This window comes from Arachis hypogaea, chromosome 4 (assembly GCF_003086295.3).
Source record: "Arachis hypogaea cultivar Tifrunner chromosome 4, arahy.Tifrunner.gnm2.J5K5, whole genome shotgun sequence".
Taxonomy (NCBI): domain Eukaryota; kingdom Viridiplantae; phylum Streptophyta; class Magnoliopsida; order Fabales; family Fabaceae; genus Arachis; species Arachis hypogaea.
Genome location: NC_092039.1, coordinates 51,495,288 through 51,507,895, shown reverse-complemented (window position 1 = coordinate 51,507,895; position 12,608 = coordinate 51,495,288).

Genomic DNA, 12,608 nt, shown 5'->3' with positions numbered 1-12,608 from the left:
GCAAATCATATGAATAAGTGGACAAAGACTTGATAAAACCACATAATTAAACACAATATGAGTCACAAAGTAGTGGTTTATCAGGCAACCCAGCCATTTTGTTAATTAATTGAATTTTACAGGTTCATACTAATTATCTTCAAGGTAAAATAGCAATTGCATGAGTTCACAGAGTTATAGAAGGATTAAGAGGATAAAACAGCAAAAAGAATCTCATTGGTGCGAAAAAGCCAATAAGAGCTGCTTTGGGCATTAAACGCCCAAAATAAGCATCTACTGGGGGTTTAACGCCAGTAGAGATAGCCATCTGAGCATTAAACGCCAGAAAGAAGCAACTTCTGGGCATTTAACGCCAGATTGGCAGCCTCCTGGGTGTTCAAAAAAATGCCCAGTGATAAAGGATTTTCTGGCGTTTAACGCCAGCCAGAAGCTACAGCTGGGCGTTAAACGCCCAGAAGAAGCTACAAATGGGCGTTAAATGCCTAAAACATGCAGCGTTTGGGCGTTTAACGGCAGGATTGTGGGGAGGAGGTAAATTCGTTTTTTACTTCAAATTTTTTTCCATTTTTCATGTTTCAATTCATGATTTCTTGCATAAACATGTTACAAACTCTCATCTTTCAACTTCAATTCCAAAAATTTTTAATCCTAAACTTGTTTCTTAATTCTTCTTCAAAAACTTTTCAAACCATTTTCAAAACTCAATTATCTTTTTAAATTCTTTTCAAATCTTTTTAAACTCATCATATCTTATTTTCAAAATTCAGATTTATCTTTTTCAAATATCTTTCATAACTTTTCAAATTTTAAATTATATCTTTTTCCTATCATACTTATCTTTTACAAATCATATATTCTATCTTATATTTTTCAAAATTTTCGAAAACCCACCCCATCTCTTTAAATCCACATTTGGCCTCCCTCCTCTCCTCCACCATTCGAAATTGGCTCTCCTTCTATCCCTCTCCTTTCCTTTCTTTTTCTTAAGGACAAGCAAACCTCTAAGTTTGGTGTGTTTATCCATGATCACTAAACCAACACCCACTAAGATCATAGCTCCTAAGGGAAAATAAACCACTCCAAGAGGCAAGAAAGAGAATATTCCAAAACCACTTTGGAATCAAGGGAAGTTCTTAACCAAAGAACATTCAGACTATTACTACAAAATAATGGGTCTAAGGTCAGTGATCCCGGAAGTTAAATTCGATTTGAAAGAAGACAAATATCCAGAGATCCATGAGCAAATTCGAAATAGGAGCTGGGAAATCCTAGTTAATCCTGAAACAAAGGTGGAAAAAAATATGGTTCAGGAATTCTACTCTAATCTGTGGTAAACAGACAGGCAGAGAATAGCTGAAACCGCATTCTATGACTATCGGACCTTGGTCAGAGGGAAGATTGTTCACCTTCACCCTGACAAAATCAAGGAGATCTTTAAGCTACCTCAGCTGAAAGATGACCCAAACTCCTTTAATAGAAGAATGATGAGAACAAATAAGGGCTTGGACGAAATTCTAGAGGATATATGCCTCCCTGGAACCAAGTGGATAACCAGCACAAAGGGTGTCCCAAATCAACTCAAGAGAGAAGATCTCAAACCAGTCGCCAGAGGCTAGCTGGACTTCATTGGACGTTCTATACTGCCCACTAGCAACCACTCTAAAGTCACCATCAAAAGAGCAGTAATGATCTATTGCATTATGTTGGGAAAAGAAGTGGAAGTTCATCAACTGATCTCTTGTGAACTTTACACAATTGCAAACAAGAACTCCAAAGATGCCAAATTGGCTTATCCAAGCTTAATCTCTATGCTAAAGATGCTGAGGTGAAGATGGGAGTAACTGAGTATATCTTAATTGAGCGACCAATCACCAAAAAGTCAATGGAAGGACAACAAATGCAGGACGACCCCATCAAGAGGAAAGCACAGGAGTTCCTCCTGGAAATTCCTCAAATTGAATACTGGGAGCGTCTTGAAGCATCTGTCACCAAGTTGCAAGAAGCTATAGAGCAACTGAAGGAAGAACAGCAAAATCAAAATAGCATGCTTTGTGATGAGCGGATATTTTATACGCTTTTTGGGGGTAATTTCATGTAGATTTTAGTATGTTTTAATTAGTTTTTAGTAGAATATTATTAGTTTTTAGGCAAAAATCATATTTCTGGACTTTACTATGAGTTTGTGTGTTTTTCTGTGATTTCAGGTAATTTCTAGCTGAAATTGAGGGAGCTGAGCAAAAATTTGAGTTAGGCTGAAAAAGGACTTCTGATGCTGTTGGATCCTGACCTCCCTGCACTCGGAATGGATTTTTTGGAGCTACAGAAGTTCAATTGGCGCGCCCTCAATGGCGTTAGAAAGTACAGATCCAGGGCTTTCCAGCAATATATAATAGTCCATACTTTGCGCGAAAATAGACGACGTAACTTGGCATTGAACGCCAAGTACATGCTGCTGTCTGGAGTTAAACGCCAGAAACACATCATGATCCGGAGTTGAACGCCCAAAACACGTTATAACTTGGAGTTCAACTCCAAGAAAAGTCTCAGTTCGTGGATAGCTTTAGTCTCAGCCCCAGCACACACCAAGTGGGCCCCAGAAGTGGATTTCTGCACCAATTATCTTAGTTTACTCATATTCTGTAAACCTAGGTTACTAGTTTACTATTTAAACAACTTTTAGAGACTTATCTTGTACCTCATGACATATTCAGATCTGAATTTTATACACTTTGACGGCATGAGTCTCTAAACTCCATTGTTGGGGGTGAGGAGCTCTGTAGCGTCTCAATGAATTAATGCAATTGTTTCTATTTCATTCAAACGTGTGTGTGTTCCTATCTAAGATGTTCATTCGCGCTTAATTGTGAAGGAGGTGATGATCCATGACACTCATCACCTTCCTCAATCCATGAACGTGTGCCTAACAAACACCTCCGTTCTACATCAGACTGAATGAGCATCTCTTAGCTTCTTTAATCAGAATCTTTGTGGTATAAGCTAGAATTGATGGCGGCCATTTTTGAGGATCCGGAAAGTCTAAACCTTGTCTGTGGTATTCCGAGTAGGATTCAAGGATTGAATGGCTGTGACGAGCTTCAAACTCGCGATTGCTGGGCGTGATGACAAACGCAAAAGGATCAATGGATCCTATTCCAACATGATCGAGAACCGACAGCTGATTAGCCGTGCTGTGACAGAGCATCTGGACCGTTTTCACTGAGAGGATGGGAGGTAGCCACTGACAATGGTGACACCCTACATACAGCTTGCCATGGATGGAACTTTACAAACAATTGAGTTGAATATTACATTGCAGAAATTCAGAGGACAAAGCATCTCCAAAGCTCCAACATATTCTTCATTAATAAGGTAACAATTTCTTATTCCAAATACTTTGACTTCTTACAATTAAATCCAATTAATCTTATTGGCATCCTGACTAGGATTAATAAAATAAACATAGATTGCTTCAAACCAATAATCTCCGTGGGATCGACCCTTACTCACGTACGGTATTACTTGGACGACCCAGTGCACTTGCTGGTTAGTTGTACGGATTACAAATTCGTGCACCAAGTTTTTGGCGCCGTTGCCGGGGATTGTTCGAGTTTGAACAAACTAAAGGTTTATTTTATTTCTTAGACTAGGAATAATTTATTTTTGTTGCTACAGAGTCATTAAATCTTGAGTCCTTTATCCCCTTTTCAAAAAGAATTTTTCAAAATTATTATTTTTATCTATCAATTTTCAATTTTTTCGTGAGTTTAGTGTTTTGTTTTAAGTTTGGTGTCAATTGCATATGTTATATTTTCCTTTAATTTTTGACTTTGTGTTCTTTATTCTTCATTGACCTTTAAGTTGTTCTTGTTTATTTTTCTTGTTTGATCTTGAGTTTTTCTTGTTTTGTGTCTTTTCTTGTTTTTCTTGTGCTTTTTCAAAACATTAACTTTCAAAAATTTATACTTTTATCCATAAATATAATACATCTTTAAAATCAACACTGAAGTTACTGCCCAATTGGCTGGAGCATTAGTAGTTGTTCTTGATAATTGGGTATCTTCTTTGGAATCTTTTTCAAAAATTATTTTTCTTTGATTGAATCTTGTGCCAAACTCTAAGTTTGGTGTTACCTTGTTAATTTTTCTTTAAATTTCGAAAATTTGTTTTGGTTCTCTAAAAATTTTAAGTTTGGTGTTCTCTCTTTTGTTCTTAGTGTTCTTGTGAATCTTCAAGGTGTTCTTGAGTCTTTCCTGTGTTTTGATCTTAAAATTTTTAAGTTTGGTGTTCCTTGGTGTTTTCCCTCCAAAATTTTCGAAAATAAGGAGCATTGGATCTAAAAATTTTAAGTCTTGTGTCTTTTGTGTGTTTTTCTCTTTCATCATAAAATTCAAAATTCAAAAAAAAAATCTTTCCTAACTAATTTTAAACTACATTTTCGAAATTTTATATAAAAATTCAGATTTCAATTTCAAAATATTTTCAATTTCTTTTATTTATTTTGTTGTTATTTTATTTTATAAAATAAATTTTTTTATAAAATAAATAATATCAACATACATATCATCTTCTTTATTCCATCATGGAACTAAATGGGAATGAACAGTCCATGAGGACTCTGGGGTCATATGCTAACCCCACTACTGCTTCATATGGGAGTAGTATCTGTACCCTCCATTGGAGTTAGTAGCTTTGAGTTGAATCCTCAGCTCATTATCATGGTGCAGCAAAACTGTCAGTATTCTGGTCTTCCACATGAAGAACCTACAGAGTTTCTGGCACAATTTCTACAAATTTCTGACACAGTGCATGATAAGGAAGTATATCAGGATGTCTACAGATTATTACTGTTTCCATTTGCTGTAAAAGATCAAGCTAAGAGGTGGTTAAATAACCAGCCTAAGAACAGCATAAAAACATGGTAACAGCTGTCAAAAAAATTCCTAAATCACTATTTCCCTCCAAAACGGATGACACAGCTAAGGCTAAGCATCCAAGGCTTCAAACAGGGAGATAATGAATCCCTTTATGATGCCTGGGAGAGATACAGAGAGATGCTAAGAAAATACCCCTCTGAAATGTTTTCAGAGTGGGTGCAACTAGACATCTTCTACTATGGGCTTACAGAAAAAACTCAGATTTCTCTAGACCACTCAGCTGGTGGATCTATACATATGAGAAAAACAATTGAAGAAGCTCAAGAGCTTATTGATACAGTTGCCAGAAATCAGCATATGTACCTAAGCAGTAAATCCTCCATGAAAGAAGAAGCTAAAATAGTAACTGCTGAACTCAGTCCTGTGGATCAGGCTAATGAATTCAATCAGCAATTAGACTTTCTAACTTAGCAGCTAGCCAAATTCAAGGAAATACTACAGGAAATAAGAATGGCTAACAGGAATATGGAAGTACAGTTAAAGCAAACAGAAATGCAACTGTCAAAACAAATAGCAGAAGAATGCCAAGCAGTTCAATTAAGAAGTGGGAAAATATTAAATACCTCACTTCAAAGCAGCAAGAAGCCAAGAAATGAATAAATGGCTACTCAAAATCCCTCTGAGGACAATCAGAGCCCAGAAAGGAATAAGGCTGGCGCTGAACGCCCAGACCATGCTCACTTCTGGCGTTCAACGCCAGAAACAAGTATGAATCCGGCGTTGAACGCCCAAGGGAAGCATAGTTCTGGCATTCAGATGCCAGTGATAGATAAGGAGATGGCGTCTAACGCCTCTCCAGCTTCCACCCCTGGCATTCAAACGCCAGTGGGAGATCAGTCACATACAAGTGCTGATAACAACCCTTCTAAAAAGGCTTCCCAACCCACTTCTACAGGTAATAAACCTGCAGCAACTAAGGTTGAGGAATATAAAGCCAAAATGCCTTATCCTTAAAAACTCCGCCAAGCGGAACAGGATAAGCAATTTGCTCGCTTTGCAGACTATCTCAGGACTCTTGAAATAAAGATTCCGTTTGCAGAAGCACTTGAGCAAATACCCTCTTATGCTAAGTTCATGAAAGAGATCTTAAATCATAAGAAGGATTGGAGGGAAACTGAAAAAGTCTACCTCACTGAAGAATGCAGTGCAGTTATTCTGAAAAGCTTACCTGAGAAGCTTAAGGATCCTGGGAGCTTTATGATACCATGCACATTAGAGGGTAATTGCACCAAGCAAGCTTTATGTGATCTTGGGGCAAGTATCAACCTAATACCTGCATCTACTATCAGAAAGCTTGGTTTGACTGAAGAAATCAAACCAACCAGGATATGTCTTCAACTTGCTGATGGCTCCATTAAACAACCATCAGGCGTGATTGAAGACATGATTGTCAAGGTTGGGCCATTTGCCTTTCCTACTGACTTTGTAGTGCTGGAAATGGAGAAGCACAAGAGCGCAACTCTTATTCTAGGAAAACCTTTCCTAGCAACTGGCCGAACCCTCATTGATGTCCAAAAAGGGGAAGTAACCTCAGGAGGAGTTCAAGTTGAATGTTGTCAAAGCCATGCAACATCCAGACACCCCAAATGACTGCATGAGTGTTGATATTATTGACTCTCTGGTAAGAGAGGTCAATATGGCTGAGAGTCCTGAATCAGAGCTAGAAGACATCTTTAAAGATGTTCAGCCTGATTTGGAGGAATCAGAGAAAATAATAGAACCTCTAAAAATCCCTCAGGAAGAGGAGAAACCTCCAAAACCCGAGCTCAAACCATTACCACCATCCCTGAAATATGCATTTCTGGGAGAAGGTGATACCTTCCCTGTAATCATAAGCTCTACCTTAGAGCCACAGGAAGAGGAAGCACTAATTCAAGTGCTAAGGACACACAAGACAGCTCTTGGGTGGTCCATCAGTGATCTTAAGGGCATTAGCCCAGCCAGATGCATGCACAAGATCCTATTGGAGGGTGACGCCAAACCAGTGGTCCAACCACAAAGGCGGCTGAATCCAGCCATGAAGGAAGTGGTGCAGAAGGAAGTCACTAAATTACTAGAGGCTGGGATTATTTATCCTATTTCTGACAGCCCCTGGGTGAGCCCTGTCCAAGTCGTCCCTAAGAAGGGAGGCATGACAGTGGTTCATAATGAAAAAAATGAACTGGTTCCTACAAGAACAGTTACAGGGTGGCGTATGTGTATTGATTATAGAAGGCTCAATACAGCCACCAGAAAGGATCATTTTCCTTTACCATTCATAGACCAGATGCTAGAAAGACTAGCAGGTCATGAATACTACTGCTTCCTGGATGGATATTCAGGTTATAATCAAATTGTAGTAGATCCAAAAGATCAAGAGAAAACGGCATTCACATGTCCATCTGGAGTATTTGCATACAGAAGGATGCCATTTGGTCTGTGCAATGCACCTGCAACCTTTCAGAGGTGCATGCTCTCAATTTTCTCTGATATGGTGGAAAAATTTCTGGAAGTCTTCATGGATGACTTTTCAGTATTTGGAGACTCATTCAGCTCCTGCCTTGACCATCTAGCTCTTGTTCTAAAGAGATACCAAGAGACTAACCTGGTTTTAAACTGGGAAAAATGTCACTTTATGGTGACTAAAGGAATTGTCCTTGGGCACAAAATCTCGAACTAAGGAATAGAGGTGGATCAAGCTAAGGTAGAGGTAATTGAAAAATTACCACCACCTGCCAATGTTAAGGCAATCAGAAGCTTTCTGGGGCATGCAGGATTCTACAGGAGGTTTATAAAGGATTTTTCAAAAATCGCCAAACCTCTGAGCAACCTGCTAGCTGCTGACATGCCATTTGTCTTTGATAAAGAGTGTCTGCAGGCATTTGAGACTCTGAAAGCTAAATTGGTTACAGCACCAATCATTTCTGCACCAGACTGGACATTACCATTTGAATTGATGTGTGATGCCAGTGACCATGCCATTGGTGCAGTATTGGGACAGAGGCATGACAAGCTTCTGCACGTCATTTACTATGCCAGCCGTGTTCTAAATGACGCACAGAAGAATTACACAACCACAGAAAAAGAGCTACTTGCAGTGGTTTACGCCATTGACAAATTCAGATCCTATTTAGTAGGATCAAAAGTGATTGTGTACACTGATCATGCTTTTCTTAAATATCCACTCACAAAGCAGGATTCAAAACCCAGACTCATCAGATGGGTGTTGCTTCTGCAAGAGTTTGATATAGAAATAAGAGACAGAAAAGGGACAGAGAATCAAGTAGCAGATCACCTGTCCCGAATAGAGCCAGTAGAAGGGGCGTCCTTCCCTCTTACTGAGATCTCTGAAACCTTTCCAGATGAGCAACTCTTTACCATTTAGGAAGTGCCATAGTTTGCAGATATTGCAAACTACAAGGCAGCGAGATTCATACCCAAAGAGTACAGTAGCCTGCAATCAAAGAAATTGATCACAGATGCAAAGTACTATCTTTGGGATGAACCATATCTCTTCAAGAGATGTGCAGATGGAGTGATTCGTAGATGTGTGCCTAAGGAAGAAGCGCAGAAGATTCTATGGCACTGCCATGGATCACAGTATAGAGGACATTTTGGAAGTGAGCGAACAGCCACAAGAGTCCTCCAATGTGGCTTCTACTGGCCTACTCTCTATAAAGATTCCCGAGCGTTTGTACTTAATTGTGACAGTTGCCAAAGATCTGGCAACCTACCTCACAGTTATGCAATGCCTCAACAAGGGATCTTGGAGATTGAGTTGTTTGATGTATGGGGTATTGACTTCATGGGACCTTTCCCACCATCATACTCAAACACTTATATTCTGGTGGCAGTGGATTATGTATCCAAATGGGTGGAAGCTATTGCAACACCTACTAATTACACTAAAATAGTGTTAAAATTCCTCCAGAAATACATCTTCAGCAGATTTGGTACCCCTAGAGTATTAATCAGTGATGGGGCACTCATTTCTGCAATAAACAGCTTTACTCTGCTTTGGTTCGTTATGGAGTTAGCCACAGGGTAGCTACTCCATACCATCCACAGACTAATGAGCAAGCTGAAGTCTCAAATAGAGAACTCAAAAGAATCCTGGAACGAACTGTAATTAACCGTAGAAGGGATTGGGCAAGAAGCTTGGATGATGCTCTGTGGGCATACAGAACAGCATTCAAGACCCCTATAGGGACCTCTCCATACCAGCTTGTGTATGGAAAGGCATGTCACTTGCCAGTGGAACTGGAACACAAGGCCTATTGGGCAACAAGATTCCTGAACCTTGATGCCAAGTTAGCTGGAGAAAAACGATTGCTTCAATTAAATAAGCTAGAGGAATTTAGACTCAATGCTTTAGAGAATGCAAAAATATACAAAGAGAAAGCGAAAAGATGGTATGATAAGAAATTGTCATCCAGAGTCTTTGAGCCGGGGCAGAAAGTTCTGCTATTTAATTCTAGGCTCAAATTATTCCCTGGGAAATTAAAATCCCGGTGGAGAGGTCCATATGTAGTTACAAGTGTATCACCATATGAATACGTAGAGCTTCAGGATAATGAATCTAGCAAAAAGTTCATTGTTAATGGACAGAGAGTTAAACATTATCTTGAAAGCAATTTTGAGCAAGAATGCTCAAAACTGAGACTTGATTAGAGCTCAGTAATAGTCCAACTAAAGACAATAAAGAAGCGCTTGCTGGGAGGCAACCCAGCCATTTACAAAGTTTAATTACTAATTAAATAAATTTCCTTTTCTTTACAGGTATGTGTCAAGTATCTTTAGAAGGTAAAATAGCAATTGTTTGAGTTCACAGAATTACAGGGGAATCTGGAAGCTCACTAGCGTGGAAAAGCCAGTGAGAAACGTTTTGGGCGTTGAACGCCCAAAAGAAGCATCCACTGGGCGTTCAATGCCAGTAAGGGTAGCCATCTGGGCGTTTACAGAAAGGAGCATCTTCTGGGCGTTGAACGCCAGAAAGAAGCACCTTCTGGGCGTTTAACGCCAGATTGACAGCATCCTGGGCGTTCAGAAAAACGCCCAGTGACAAAGGACTTCCTAGCGTTCAACGCCAGAAAGAAGCAACAGCTGGGCGTTGAACGCCCAGGAGAAGCATCAATTGGGCGTTAAACGCCCAAAACATGCAGCGTTTGGGAGTTTAACGCCAGGATGGTGGGGAGGAGGTAAAATTCGTTTTTCTTCAAAAAATTTCTAATTTTTATGTTTTAATTCATGATTTGTTGCATAAACATGTTTCCAAAGATCATCCTTCAAATTCAAAAATTTTAATCCTAATTTCTAAAATCTCTAATTTCTAAAATCCCTATTTCAAAGATTTTACATGCACCTTAATCCATAAAGACAATTGATTTTCAATCCAATCCAACTCTTTTTCCAATTTCTTTTCAAACTTCATTATCTTTTAAAATCTTTTTCAAATTATATATTTCAAATTTATTTTTAAATATCATTCATTTCTTTTTAAATTATATCCTTTTCTTATCATGTTTATCTTTTATAAATCATATCTCTTATCTTATATCTTTTTCTTATTTTCGAATACCCACCCCCCTCCCTTTATATTCCCTTTCGGCGTCCCTCTTCTCATCCTGCATTCCACACTTGCTCTCCTCCTATTCCTCTTCTCTCTTTTCTTTTGCTTGAGGACAAGCAAACCTCTAAGTTTGGTGTGCTTATCCATGATCACAAAAACATTCTTACTTTGATCATGGCCCCTAAAGGAAAACAACCCAACCCAAGAGGCAAGAAAGAGAATATTCCAAAGCCACTTTGGAATCAGGGGAAGTTCTTAACTAAAGAACATTCAGACCATTACTACAAAATAATGAGCCACAGATCAGTGATCCCGGAAGTCAAGTTTGATCTGAAGGAAGATGAATATCCGGAGATCCAAGAACAAATTCGAAATAGGAACTGGGAAATCCTAGCTAATCCTGAAATGAAAGTGGGAAGGAACATGGTTCAGGAGTTCTATGCTAATCTATGGCAGACAAACAGGCAAAGAATAATTGGAGCTGCCCTCTATGACCATCGGACCTTAGTCAGAGGAAAGATTGTTCATACCCATCCTGACAAAATCAGGGAGATCTTTAAGCTTCCTCAACTGAAAGATGACCCAGACTCCTTTAATAGGAGAATGATGAGGGTAAATAAAGGTCTGGACAAGATTCTAGAGGATATATGTATCCCCGAAGCCAGGTGGACCACCAGCACGACTGGCATCCCAAATCAACTCAAAAGAGAAGATCTCAAACCAGTAGCCAGAGGCTGGCTGGATTTCATTGGGCGTTCCATATTGCCCACCAGCAACCGTTCTGAAGTTACTATTAAAAGAGCAGTGATGATTCACTGCATCATGTTGGGAAAAGAAGTAGAAGTCCATCAACTGATCTCGTGTGAACTATACAAAATAGCAAACAGGAATTCCAAGGATGCCAGATTAGCCTATCCAAGCTTAATTTCTATGCTCTGCAGAGATGCCGGAGTGAAGATGGGAATAATAGAGTATATCTCAGAATATCAATGGACAGACAACAGCTGCAGGATGATCCAATCAAGAGGAGAGCACAGGAAGTCCTCCCAGAACTTCCTCAATTCGAATATTGGGAACATATTGAAGCATCTATTTCCAAATTGCAAGAAGCTATGAACCAAATAAAGGAAGAACAGAACAATCAAAGCAGCATGCTTTGCAAACTGCTTAAGGAACAAGAAGAGCAAGGGCGTGATTTAAGGGAGCTGAAGCATCAGAAATTAATCCTTGAAGGACCAAGCATCCCACAGATCAGAGGAACATCCACTTCCCAAAATACAGGTTGTTGAGTTCTAATGTTAGCGTTAACTCTGTGATAGTGTTATTATAGAAATTTACCTTAGGGGATATATATAGTAGTAGTAGTAGTAATTAGTATATCTATTCTGGTTTTATTTCCAATTAAGTTATAATTTATTGCTCTCATCATCATCAGGCATGAATAAAATAGTAGATAATTGGAATAAAGAAGTAATTTATTTTTTCGAGTTCTTAATAATAAAAATTATAATTAATTATATGTGGTGGCAACACTTTTTGTTCTCTAAATGAATGCTTGAACAGTGCATAATTTTTATCCTGAATTTTATGAATATTGGCTCCTGAAAGAATGAGGAACACGAAAAATATTATTGACGATCTGAAAAATCATGAAATTGATTCTTGAAGCAAGAAAAAACAGTGAAAATATATATATATATATATATATATATATATATATTACAAGAAATCATTGGATCAAGAAAAAGGAATAAAAGTCAACGGCCCTTAAAACCAAAAGGCAAGGGTGAAAAGGATCCAAGGCTTTGAGCATCAATGGATAGGAGGGCCCAAGGAAGTAATTCCAGGCCTAAGCGGCTAAATCAAGCTGTCCCTAACCATGTGTTTGTGGCACGCAGGTCCAAGTGAAAAGCTTGAGACTGAGTGGTTAAAGTCGTGATCCAAAGCAAAAAGAGTGTGCTTAAGAGCTCTGGACACCTCTAACTGGGGACTTTAGCAAAGCTGAGTCACAATCTGAAAAGGTTCACCCAGTCATGTGTCTGTGACATTTATGTATCCGGTGGTAATACTGGAAAACAAAGTGCTTAGAGCCACAGCCAAGACTCATAAAGTAACTGTGTTCAAGA